The sequence below is a fragment of the Ambystoma mexicanum genome, chromosome 8 (assembly GCF_040938575.1).
Source record: "Ambystoma mexicanum isolate Mex_15411 chromosome 8, UKY_AmexF1_1, whole genome shotgun sequence".
Classification (NCBI taxonomy): Eukaryota; Metazoa; Chordata; class Amphibia; order Caudata; family Ambystomatidae; genus Ambystoma; species Ambystoma mexicanum.
This window is the reverse complement of record NC_090929.1, coordinates 649,638,437-649,651,134: the sequence shown is the minus strand read 5'-3', so window position 1 is coordinate 649,651,134 and position 12,698 is coordinate 649,638,437. Positions and strand designations below refer to the sequence as shown.

The 12,698-nt window shown below is 47.4% G+C and overlaps 1 protein-coding gene across 2 annotated transcripts in view; it reads left to right on the top strand.

Moving 5' to 3' along the window:
- Positions 1-12,698, top strand: part of SLC66A1 (solute carrier family 66 member 1) — a 235,737-nt gene that overhangs the window by 134,963 nt on the left and 88,076 nt on the right. The gene's annotated exons all lie outside the window — the stretch shown is intronic.

Sequence of the window (12,698 nt, the reverse complement as noted above, 5' to 3'; positions counted from 1 at the left end):
CCAAGAGTTCCTTACTGGAGGTTGTTGCCTCCGACAGACTGTGTTTGAAGGACGCCAGCGACCCTCCCGGGTGAACGGCAGAGTTAGTAAGGCGAGGCCAAACTTTTGGTACTAACGTTGACTCATGAAATGGGAATCGCAAAACCAAGAAATCGATGCACACATCCAGTGTATTGGCAAGCCACCTGAAAGACTGTTGTGTGTTAAAGTTTGAAGTAGCCGCATTATATCGCAAGTGAAGGCTACACGTGTGTGAGTGAGACGCAAGGAAAGGCAGACCTGTGAATGAACTTTGAAGTATAAGACAGCTGCAAAGCCAGCGATATTAAGTAACGGAGTGGTCTGGCGAAAGGAAGTAGTCCACTTGAATGTCTCAAAGTAAATTGTTTAAAGTGACAAAGCAAATGATCAGCAAAAGTGAAATAAAGAAGTTTAACTCCTAGAGAAGGGGAGAGTGAGTGAAAGTTGAACGGTAAACTTTGAGTCAAAGTGGTCCTGCAGTGGTCAGTAAAGAAAGCCACACTCATTCGCAAGTCTTCAACATCCAAAAGTGGTCCAAGCTCGACAGAGGGAGACCGAAGTGAAATAAGCTTGGGGAAGGGAGCCCCCTTGCAAGTTTGTGTTGAACTTTATCGTGAGAGGTCTGAGCCCGACAGAGGGGGACCTTTGTGAACATTTTGGTTGAAACATTATTTTGGAAGTCAAGAAAAGAGACTTTAACGTGGGAGGCCAGATGGGCCTCAATCCACATTTTGGAATTGTTTATTGTGTTGGAAACTGAGCCAAAGTGCATCATCCTGCCTGCAGGGACAGCTTTACTCTGTGGGGTCTAACGTGAGGAGGAGAGCTGGTTCATCTACATTTATTCATTTGAATGCTGATTTTTTCTTTTGCATACATTTCTACTTTTTACTCTTTTTTTGTATAAGAGGTAGAGCGGGCATTAGGTTTTGGTAGCATAGGCCATTTTGAATTGACGGACTCCACTATGACTGTGTTATTTATTATTTAATGGTCGAGACTACTCCCATCTTAGTTATGGGGCAACGTAGGAGTTTCTCCAAGCCCAACCATTTCAATAAAGGATTTACAAACTGTACCCATGTGTCAGTGTGATACCACGCCTCCCCTGCAGAAAGCAGACTCCATCAAGAAAACCAATAAAGGGTTCTCAGATCCACAGAAAAAGAATGAGTGAGTGAGGAAAAAGGTTCCCACTCGCTCAGGAGAGTCAGAAAAAGCCAATAGTCCATCAAAAAGTGCTGGGGGACTCACTAAGTGGGGTGAATTACACACAAGATGGAACTTCTACCGAACAGCAACAATTTGTGACCATTTTGACATGTTTTAGCAAAAAATCCTTTTAAATGAACAAATAATCTTAACATGTGGACATACAATGGCCCTCATTACGACCCTGGCGGAAATCGAAAAACGATGGCGGAAATGCAATACCGCCATCGAATAGCGCTCGGTGCGATTATGACCCGTCACCGTAAAGTACGATGCCATTAGCGACACCGTAGTGAACGCCAACGCTAACTGCACCAAGTACGCGCACGCGCGCCATGCCAAACCGTAATTACCACCATGGCGCAACGGTACGCGAATTCTGACCCTAGCGGACATGTACCTAACGCCATCAAGCATGGCGGAAAGTACCATTCCGCCATGGTGAGAAGTACGGCATCGCGAATCAACCGTAAACGGCCCTACTGAGTGCCTGTACACCACTCCCTGGCCACATTGCACGACTCCTCGTAGGTGCAATGAAGTCACACAATGCAACCAGTGAAATGTACAAGTCACCCATGCATGCCAACGAACAAATGAATCTAGGGGCTCCAAGTGCCTTGTGAGTGGCCATCCATATTTGCCATGGCACCATTGCCGCACTGATGCAGCACAGGCATGTGAAGGTTCAAGTACAGCAACATGAGCAGAAAAATGAGACAAACAAAAACAGGCCCCCCCATCGACTGACACCAGTGTAAGGCAACATTCAAAGCAGTATCCTGAGGGAGACTGCACCAGCCCTGTACTCCTGCCAGTAAACAAACCAACCATCAGCATAAGCATGTACCACACAAGTTGGCAGAGTGACTGAGCAGCCAGGCTCATCTCAAGAGGGGCCAATGGGAGCTGCAGGGCACAGATGGCACGAATACAGAAGCTATTCCAATGGACATGACCTCAGTCTCCCTCCAAGAAACGCACGCAAACACAGGCACCTGTGACCAGCCATATTCTGATAATCACATCATCCCACCAATCCACCTGGCTGACCGGCATCTGTCACACAAAAGCTAATCCCCCGCCCCTGAGCATGACATCATTAAAACAGTCATAATGGTAGCCCCTATCCCTGACCACACTGGGCTTCGTAGGCAAACGCGGCCAGTACAGTACCACGCAACTATACTCAGAAGCCGGAACCCAATGCAGATCTTCTCACAATACATCGCACCACAAATAGGAATATGCTACATTACTTGCAAAGAAGAACGCTACACAGTTAATATCAGAATAGAAATTTAATGCACCACAAAATCACCAAGCCCATACAGCCATTAGGTCATGAACTCCAAAATATATTTCATTATTGTGGGCTGCATCCGCAATAAATGACCAGCTTCTTCTTGTGTGACGCCCTGTTCCTTCATGGTACACAGGGGCTACATTCACGTTCAAAAAGGCAACATGGAAGCGCCTACAACCGCAGGGCCGTCCCATTAGGTAAGCACTAGTCCAGCTGAAAGGTCGAAATGTTGCTCCTAGCCACTAGTACTGCGTAAGGGCATGTGGCCCATTGGCGATCGTCCCATAAGATCGTAATGGTGCTCCACTGATTAACTCGAAGCAGCAGGTGTCGGGAGTAAAAGCCATCTGCAGGAGTGGCATACAGATGGCAGCGGCAAAAGGGGAGGAGATACCTGTCACCCCAATGAAATGAAAAAGAATAGTATGGCCATCAGAACTTGATTTGTATTACTCACTTCAATGATCACACTAAATCTACAGCCATATGCATGCTAGCCCACTCCAAAGGATTATTCCCACCCAAAAATCACTTGCGAATCATAACTATAAAAATCGAGGTGAAAACACTATTACAAACGAGTGTTTGTGTGCATGCGTCTGTCAAAACAGAATCCATTCGATGGGATTAGTAACGTGCATAGACACAAGTGTTTGAAGGCGCGTCGAGACAGGGAGGGTTCAACAAGGGCAGATAGACGATGGTCCCACTATGGCAGCTCTGCATCACATAGCGCAGGGGAGGTGGATAGATTCCAAAAAGCCCTGTACATGGCAAACTCTCCATCAAATCATCTGTCCATGCATCCATACATCATTCCCTCATCCCGGTATGAAAACGCCTGATTATTTACTCACATAACATGTGAAATTTCCATTGAGTCTGTGCGTAATGCAGTCTGCAAAATCCACTGTGCTCCAGCCCGGAATTCCAGTGTTGTGAAGTAACATGTATTTGGGAACGTCCTGCCTTATCGTCCACTACGCTATTGCGCATCCCATACTATTCATATCAATCATTGCATTCTCGCCATGGCCCCTGTCCGAAGGACATTAAACAATAGAACTTTATATCTGCAGTCAGACCTGTGGGCGTCTCCTCGCCGCTAGCTGAAGACCGAAAGCGCCGTCCTTCGAATTCCTCATTTGCAACATCACGTCGAAAAGGCATCTGTGACCGCTTGAAATCACAAATCCATCCATGTAGTGCGGCAATGTGTGAAAATGCAAACTGGCTTCACTCACAAATGGGACGCCCCGCCCGTCGGTGACCCGCGGTACAGTGCTGCATGAGGGTCCACCGTTAATCGAGTACTACATTCCACTGACCCTTCACAAGTTTGTTCGCGACTGCAAAGATAGTATGTGAAACAATGGGACCATAGCAGAATGAACATATGAACCAATATTTCACTGCCATCGGGATTAAATACATGATTGTAATAGCAAGATGCCATGCGTCGAATTGCAGCGTTGTGTGCGGGACGTGCTCGCCCAAAGGGGATTGCAGCTTGCACAGGTGGAATGAATCACCACAGGTGGAGGCAATACAGCTTGAAAACACATAAATTGCACACCCAACCCCCTCCCACAACCACACCCACTCCAAAATGCTACCGGCAGGACTAGCGATGTTGGCCCTGGGGGACCTGATAGCACTGCAAGTACTCCAACTTCAAGAAGAAGACGAACACCAACTACTACAACAACCGGCCGCACAGAGGAGACGCAGGAGGAGGAGGAGGGCAAGGCAGGGCCAGCAAGGCCCGCCAGCACAGCCACTACCACCACGCAGGCAGCCCGCAATCCCACGCCTCCGAGCACATCCGTTCAACCTCACGGATGAGCAGATCCACACCCTCTACCGTTTGGACCGGGACACCATAACCGCCATTGTGGACATGACACAGGCTGACCTTGTCAGCATGATAGATAGCCCAACCGCCATCCCACCCCTACTGAAGGTGGTGTCTGTACTCCACTTCCTGGCCACAGGCACCTACCAGCACACAGTCGGACAGTTGCATGGCATTTCACAGCCAGTGTTCTCACGGACACTATTGCAAGTGCTCGATGCCCTCCTGAAGCACGCAGACGACTACATCTCTCTACCACGCTCGGAGCAGGAAATTACGAACACAAAAGTGGGATTCCATGCACTTGGCGGCATACCGGGTTGCATTGGTGCCATCGACTGCACCCATGTGGAATTGGTTGTCCCACATGCCATGGAGGTCCAGTACCGCAACCGAAAACAATATCATTCTCTTAATGTACAGATGGTGTGTGACTCCAACAGGATCTTTACACATTGTTGTGCCCGATTTCCTGGATCAACCCATGATTCTATGGTCTTGAGGAACTCTACAATACCACGCTACATGGAGCGACACGCAGGGAACAGATCCTGGCTACTCGGTGAGTCTCATTTCATGCATGATAATGTGGGGTATGTGATGCGGCAATGACCTGGCAGGAAGGGGGGGGGGTGCGTACGTAGCAATGTCATTCCACAAACATCCTTTATTGTCCACATACAGGTGATGCCGGGTATCCACTGAAGAGATGGCTCCTTACACCACTCCGGAACCCACAGAACCAGCATGAGGAGGACTACAACCATGCCCACTCACGTACCCGTGTAGTCATAGAACAGGCATTCGGCCTACTGAAGACTCGTTTCCGCTGCCTCAGCAGGTCTGGCGGGGCACTCCTGTACCGCCATGAGAAGGTTGCAAAGATGGTCATGGCATGTGTCATGCTACACAACATGTGCGTACGTAGAAATGTGCCCATGCCCCCTGACGCAGAACTGCAAGCACCTGAAGATGGTCATGATGAGGGTGGGGATGTGGCAGCACCTCAAGGAGTCTGCGAGGCACAGGAGGGCCGTGACATTCGTCAGATTCTCATTGATTCATGCTTCTAGCACTCACGCCTGGTGGCTGATACATGGACACGGGACTTGTGGCACTGTGTGTGTCTGAAACATGCACAATATGGACTGTACGCCTATAAAGGCCTCGTACACAAAGATCAATGTCCACACATCTCATTGGATGATCGTGCATTGTTTATAGCATATGTGAAATTATGTTACATACCCCATCGACCCGCCACCCAAGTGAGCCCAACACACCCCCTCCACCCTCCTACCTCCCCCCCGAACACCAGTGTCCGAAGATGCTCATTGTCAGTGGGCAGACGCTATTGCAAGCCCCCTCTCCGGGTATCAGGGGCACCCCTGCCTGTGGAGCGCAGGTTCCTCCCAGATCTACGTTGGGGGCTGCCCTGGACGGAACTTGCAACGGATGATGTCTCTGCCTGCTCACGTCCATGCATGTCCCTAAGGGTTTGTGAGAGCTCAGTGAGCACACGGCGCACAGCGGCAAGTTCAGCACATACGTCTTTGGACGTCGCATGCAGTTCCCCCCCTCAGGCTCTCGGTGCTTCTCTCCATTTGTACTCTCAGGCTCTCGGTGCTTCTCTCCATTTGTACTCTCAGGCTCTCGGTGCTTCTCTCCATTTCTGCCCTAAGTGTCTCAGTTGATGTTTCTATGGCTGCCTTAGTACCCCCACATTCATCAGCATGGTCCTTGAGGAGCGTGGCCAGTTGCTGCTGTTGCACGATCACCTGGTCGAGGGACTGTTGCCTCTGCTGTGCCATGGCCATTTGCGGTGGTGTCACAGAGGGGCTGGTCACCTCATGTTGCCTTGCCACAGGGCTTGTGGGGGATGGCCAGTCGTCGTCTTGTGGGTGCCCCTGCGTGGTATCCTCATGGTGTACGGGATGAAACAAACAGGGGGATTGAGACAGGTCATGGATGGATCTTACTTCGACAACCCCGTTTTCTGTGTCGGAGCATGCTGCCATTAATGCAGTGTCACCTATGGTGCTGCTGCCACCAGAAGCAGTGCCTTCTGTGGCATCCATTGGGGGGACCTGTGGTGGTGCTGTTGTGGGCATGCTGGCTGCTGGGGTGCCTGTTGAAGTTCCCTCCTGTGTGCTGCCACTTGATTTGTGCTGCTGCCGTGTCTTGATGCGTGCAGCTGAGGTGGAGGGTCTTTGGCCGTTGGTCTTGGCCCTCTTTGCAGGTGTGCTGGTAGGGGTGTCCTGGAGCTCGTCGTTTGAATCGGACCCTGCGGTGGAGTAAAGGAGGGCGAGCGTTATTAATGGGTCTGTTGAAATTGGAATGGCAATGTATCACATGCATTGGGGTGGTACCTGAGGGTGATTTGGGTCGGGGCCTTGGAGGTGGTTTCATTTTTGTGTGGATTGAGGATGCAGTTGTTTTGCAGCCTGCAGTTAGGGTGTGCCTGCTGCACGTGTAGAGGGTGTTTTTAGGATTTTTAATTATTTATGTATTTAATGTGAGTTTTAAAGTGCGCTATCAGGCCAATGTATGTGGACGTTCTCCTGGACATGTGTTACTGTTGCACTATGTGGACACATGGTACTTCACATGATTGGACATTGTGGATTTAGCATTGTTTTATTTGGCCCACCTACCTGATTCTTCGGATGTCTGCACTCCTTTCTCCATCCCTCCGACTCCCTCGATACTCTCCATTCCAATGGTGGAGGCACAGATTTCTTCCCAGGGGGTCAACTTGATGGGTGATTCCGATCCTCCCCCGGTAGCTGTGGCAATGTTACGGTTGGCGGATAGTATGCTCCGTACGCGTATCCGCAGGTCGTCCCATCGCTTTCTGCATTGCTGTGGGTTGCGGGGTGCGGTCCCCACCGCACTTACGCGCTGTGCCACCAGGGCCCATATGGCCTTGTTGTTCGCAAGTGCCGTCCTGGTCATTTGCGTCGAGAAGACGACGGCAGCATTCTCCTGGAGGGTCTCTGTGAGCACGGTGAGTTCCTCACGGGAGAAGTGGACCTGCCGCTTGCGGTCGCACGCTTTTTTCGCTACTTTTCCCATTTTTATTGCTTTCACTAGGGTGGATGACGGGTTGGGATGTGTCTCAGGGTAGTATTTTTTATGGTTGTGTGGGAATTCTGATTTTATAGGTGTACGGCGTGCTGTTTCCCGTTCCGGGACCATGTTTTTACTTCCGTTTCCGTATATTTACGGTCACCGTACTTTCCGATTGCCGCTCATTACGGTGACCGCTAAGATGGGTGGCGGAATTGCACCTAGGGCGCCGTACGACGGCGGTGAGGGGCGTTTTGGGGACATTTCCGCCATCGCGGACTTTGCACTTCCGCCATGGCGTAGTGCTCGTGCCCGATGGGTCGGAATTAGCCGCACTTTGCTCCGTCGTGCAATGGCGGAAACGCTATTTACGCTATGGCGGTCAGGTCAGTCACTTTCCGCCAGGGTCGTAATGAGGGCCAATGTCTTCTATTGTACAGTGGGAAGCACTTCAAAAACTGCTGAGCTTGAGTAAATACCTCTGTTTGCTTTCTGATGAAGGCTTGGCTACAAAATAAACCACCCATGATGCAAAGCCGTAACTTAAGTGCTTAAGTCAGCACATCAAAGATGTCTCATTAGCATTTTCATGGAACATGTTGGATGTTTATTAGAACACTCCAGTTCTGTATATAACTTAAATTCATCTGTTGAGTCTGTAAATCTTACAGACCTACTGATTTAAAGGAAGATTTCTCTACAGTCAGGCATGTACATTCTGCTTCTCCTTTTGTCAAGGTCTTTAAAATGTATTGCTTTTTAAAATGTTCAAATCTATGCTTGTTATGGTCTTTGGTATGTTTTCCTATCCACATGTTTTATCCTTAAGTTTGTTTTTCAAAAATATTTGCTTGATGTCTGTTCTCTAAGAAACATAATTTCTTTTATTTTAGTTTTTGAATAACACTTTTGATGCATGTTTTTAATTATCACTTGACTTTTCAGTAGTATGTTTGCCAAAGGGACTTTCTTTGTTTTAGTGTTACTTAGTCCTGGTTCCTTTTTCTTTCTGTTGAATTCAAAGTGTTTCGCGGCTTCTGACTCATAGGGTAGAATTCTGTTGGAGTGAAGGTTGTGTTCTCCGATTTCTGCTCTTTACCAACATCTGAGAGGGGAAAGGCAGGTCAACTTCCTGAGGCCATGGCATGGTTGAACCTGCATGGATGAACATTAGCCAGTACAGGCAATATCATTGCATGTCCCCTCCATTTCGCCAAATGTCTGATCAATACTGTGACTGCTTGGAGTACCTTGCTGTTTGCTAAAATGGTGCACCAAAACTTCACTCTGGCATCATCAGGAGCATTATTCCCTTAGAAAGGAAGACATAGCCAAAAGACAAGTTGGCAATTCTGAGAGACAGTGCCTGAGCCCAAACAACAATATCCACATGAACACCAGCTACTGTTGATGCATCACCACTGAAGATTACCAGGTGCTGAGATGGTTAATAAAGAATCTCAGCTATTATTTTGGAGCTCCATTTGTTTGTTGTTATCTGAAGCTTGCCGCCTACTTATCCTTTCAAGATATGAGCTGAAGGGCTTCCTGTAGATACATTGTGAAAACAAGTATGGACAGGGCACTCTCGTATTTAATCATTTTTTTCTTATTCTGAGTTTGATGGAATAGCTTGTAGTTTAACTCTCTGGTGACAATTTAATCCAGCTTGCTGAGAGATGTCCAACAACTATTCTGATAAACTCACGTCAATGAAGGGCCAAACCAACTAGACAACCAGAGCTGGTGAAGTGAATCTTATTACATGTGGTAGAAGACGCCTCTGCAATCATGCTCTGTTCTGCACTCATGGGAACCATTGATTCTGAATTGATGAGCAAGGGAATGCTGCTTGGAGGAAATACAACACAAAATCTGAAGGGAGAACATCTTACAAATGTGCTGTAATCTTCTCTGGGGTCAATGCTATGCAAGTATGCCCTTGCTTACTTCACTCTTGCATCAAGGCTCTGAGGAGTTTCTGTGCTCCCTTATTTGACTGGTGCTGTCTTTCAGGTTTCTCTGCACGTGCATCTGGCATAAGACTCCATTGGGCATGTCTGTGCTCACCTCTATTGAGACTCATAGGTATATGTGTGATCACGTTTTGGGTTAAAACTTTCTCATTTTTTCTCTTTTTAAAAATGTATGTTTGTGGTGCAATGGCTTTTTGGTAATCAGTCCTAATGTTTGCAAGGCTAAGAGTATAGAGGTGTGCGTGCTGCACATGCGTAGTAAAGCACAGCAAATGATAAGGGCTTGCTTGTGGCAGGTATGGGGTGTGTCAGGATGGGAAGGAAATGAAGTATCAAGAGGGAGAAGAAAAGGTCATTGTGAGTTAAGTGGGAAAATATCTAATAAAGAAAGTTTTCAATTTAATTTTCTGTTTATTTTCCTATTTTCTTTAAGTTTCCGGTAAACCGATTTCTTTATAGAAGCTGTTCACATACTAATAAAATCTAGCAACAAAGGACATAATAGACTTGGCTTTGAAGGGAGATGGTTTATTAAATGTAAATAAGCTAAATTGTCTACGCTCTGTAAGTTCATGAGCACATAATGACCTCAGAACAAGTACTCCATAGACTTAAGATGGTGTGAGAAATTGATGGTGTTCTCACTCCTATTCCCCCAGGAGCTTCATCCATTCAGGTGGCCAGGGAAGGGCCATTGCTTTTGGACAACGACCTTGGGGGTGGACAGGCGAGGGAGGATCACCTGAGTGGAGGGTCGCGTGGGATTGGGGAGAGAACGCCCAAGGACAAGCCATGGTTTTCCTACCTTCCCAATTGTCCACCAATCCACTCTCTCTCAGCCTTTATGGGGTATTTCCAATCTCACCACATCTCCCACTCCCCATGTCCAATAAGTACTGGGACGAGGAAGAGGTGATTGAGAGCAATGAGGATTACCCATCGGACCAACATGGCGATGTAAAGAGAGGCCTACTACATAACACCATTAAGTTGACCCACTAATCGAGTCAGTCAAGGTCAGGCACTTTACTACAACTGTGCACACCGGACTCCACTTGACTCTCCACTACACTATAAAAGGTGTGGTTCTGCCAGAAATAGTGAGCGAGCTGGGGTTGCTGGTTGGAACGTGGAAGCCGGGGAGCAGGAGACGGCAGCAAGAGAAGCCTGGGAGATACAGAGGAGAGCGGACGCCTAGACGCTGACCCAGTATGTCAGATGGGTGGCGAGGGAGCCAGGTCTCCAGGGAGCCAGAGTGAGGCATGGTGCAAGCTGCTGCCCACGTCCAGGCCTGTGCTTGTTCCCCTGGGACGTGTGCCGGTCTAAGGGGTATCTGAGGGGCAGGTGGTAAAACCCAGACCTCGAATACCAGATCCTGAGGACCTGCTCGCCAGCACAGTGCTACCAGGTGAGTTTCGCAAAGAAAGAGAGAGAAACTCAGTAGCGTGCGGGTGGCAGGAGTGGGAGCAAAAGTGATGAAAGATGCAAGCAGCGCATTAATCGGAAAGAAGAAAGAAAGCAAGGAAAACTAGAGAAACAGTGCGCTGTTGGCACAAAGACAGAGGGACTTTTAAAGGGAGCACAAAGCAAAGCAGGAAGGAGGGTGCAAGCAACCCAAAAAGAGATTGGAAATCAAGGAGAGGGTGTAAGCGACCCGAAAGTAGAAAAGGAAGGTCCAAGGGTGCACAGACAAGTGAGACGAGTGTGCTAGGGGCACGGCAAAGCAAGAGGAGTGTGCAAGAGGCACAATGAACGGAAAAGGAGATACAAGTGTGCGCAGCAAAGGGGAAAGAAAGGTGAAAGAGAAACAAGAGCAGAGTGGAAAAGGCACCAGAGGAAAAGAGTGTTAGAATAAAGATAAAAAAGTGTAAAGAGAGGGGTCAGAAGTCAGAGTGGTCGCGCAGGGGAGGAGCAAAAACCTGGCAATTTCAAATTTCTCTGACCCTGCCCCATGAAAGGACTATGTGTTGAAAGGTACATCCTGACGAGGTGAACCTTTGTTTGAAACCACAGGGGTGTAAGCTTGGGGAAGGGAACCCTGAGAGGCCCACATAGACATTTTGAACTTTGCAAGAGAGGCCTAAGCTTGGGGCAGGGAACCCTAAGAGGCCCACATAGGTCTAACGGAAACCGTTCTTTGTTGTTGTTTGGAACTTGAAGGATCTAAGCTTGGGGAAAGGAACCCCTAGAAAACCAGACACATAGGGGAGTTTATTGAATTGCTGAAAGAGCCCTACGTGGAAGGTTCAGAGGGCAACCCTTTTGAGTTGAACTATTTTTGAAACTCGCAGAACTACACCTGATTGGTAAGTCTACCTGAAACCAGCTGTGGTTTATATTTCTTTTTAAGTCGACCTTTTTTTTTCTTTAAAAAAAACCCTATCACATTTGATCTAAGAGTGAGGGCAAGCATAGGTTTGGACACAGACGAATTTTGGTTTTGTACTTGCGCACATCGATGGCCCCTGGAAGCATCAGTTGAGGGAACAACCCCTTAAGAGTCAGGGCCAGGTAGGCATTACACCAACCCCACAAAGTTTGACAGTAAAGGTTTTCAAACTGATACTTTTTGAGTCTGTCTCTCTTGATACCATGCATGTCTCACAATGTAAACAGGAATTGCGAAGGAGGGATACATTTGATCATGTTTACTCAAGATCTTACAGTCAGCTTCATAAGATACAAGTTACTTGGAATCTTCAGACGATGCAATACTTAGTTTGATATTGTTCATACTGCACGCCTGTAAAACGTCATGCATGTATTTCTGAAAAATGTTTTTGTTGCAAGCTGGTAATTCAACAGACATGTTTGCACTCTGCCCACTGATTTACAATTGGTATTAGATTATGCACAAGGATTTCTGAAATAGTGTTTAATTACATTTACAATTCGATAATTGGAATATTATGTAGCATTGATTTTAAGTTCACTATTGATGTAGGAGTGTGTATGTGTTCTTTTTTATTTTGACCTCTTTGACCTGATTTTGTATTTCCTAATAACGCGAAGACCTCTAAGAGCACCCTCCATTAGTGATTGGTGAGCAAGGATCCGAAAATGTGTGTACATTTTCATATAGCAATCATGTCAGGCGAGCAGTAGGTGGAATAATCTGGTATTGCTTCGATTGTTACTGTACTCAAAAAGGTAAGGGAGATGAAATTTCTAGTCATGTAAAAAATACTAAGAGGTTTGTGTGTTGTGCTTTAAATAATAGTTTTGTGTGTAAATAATTAATGTATTATTGGTGCCTCTG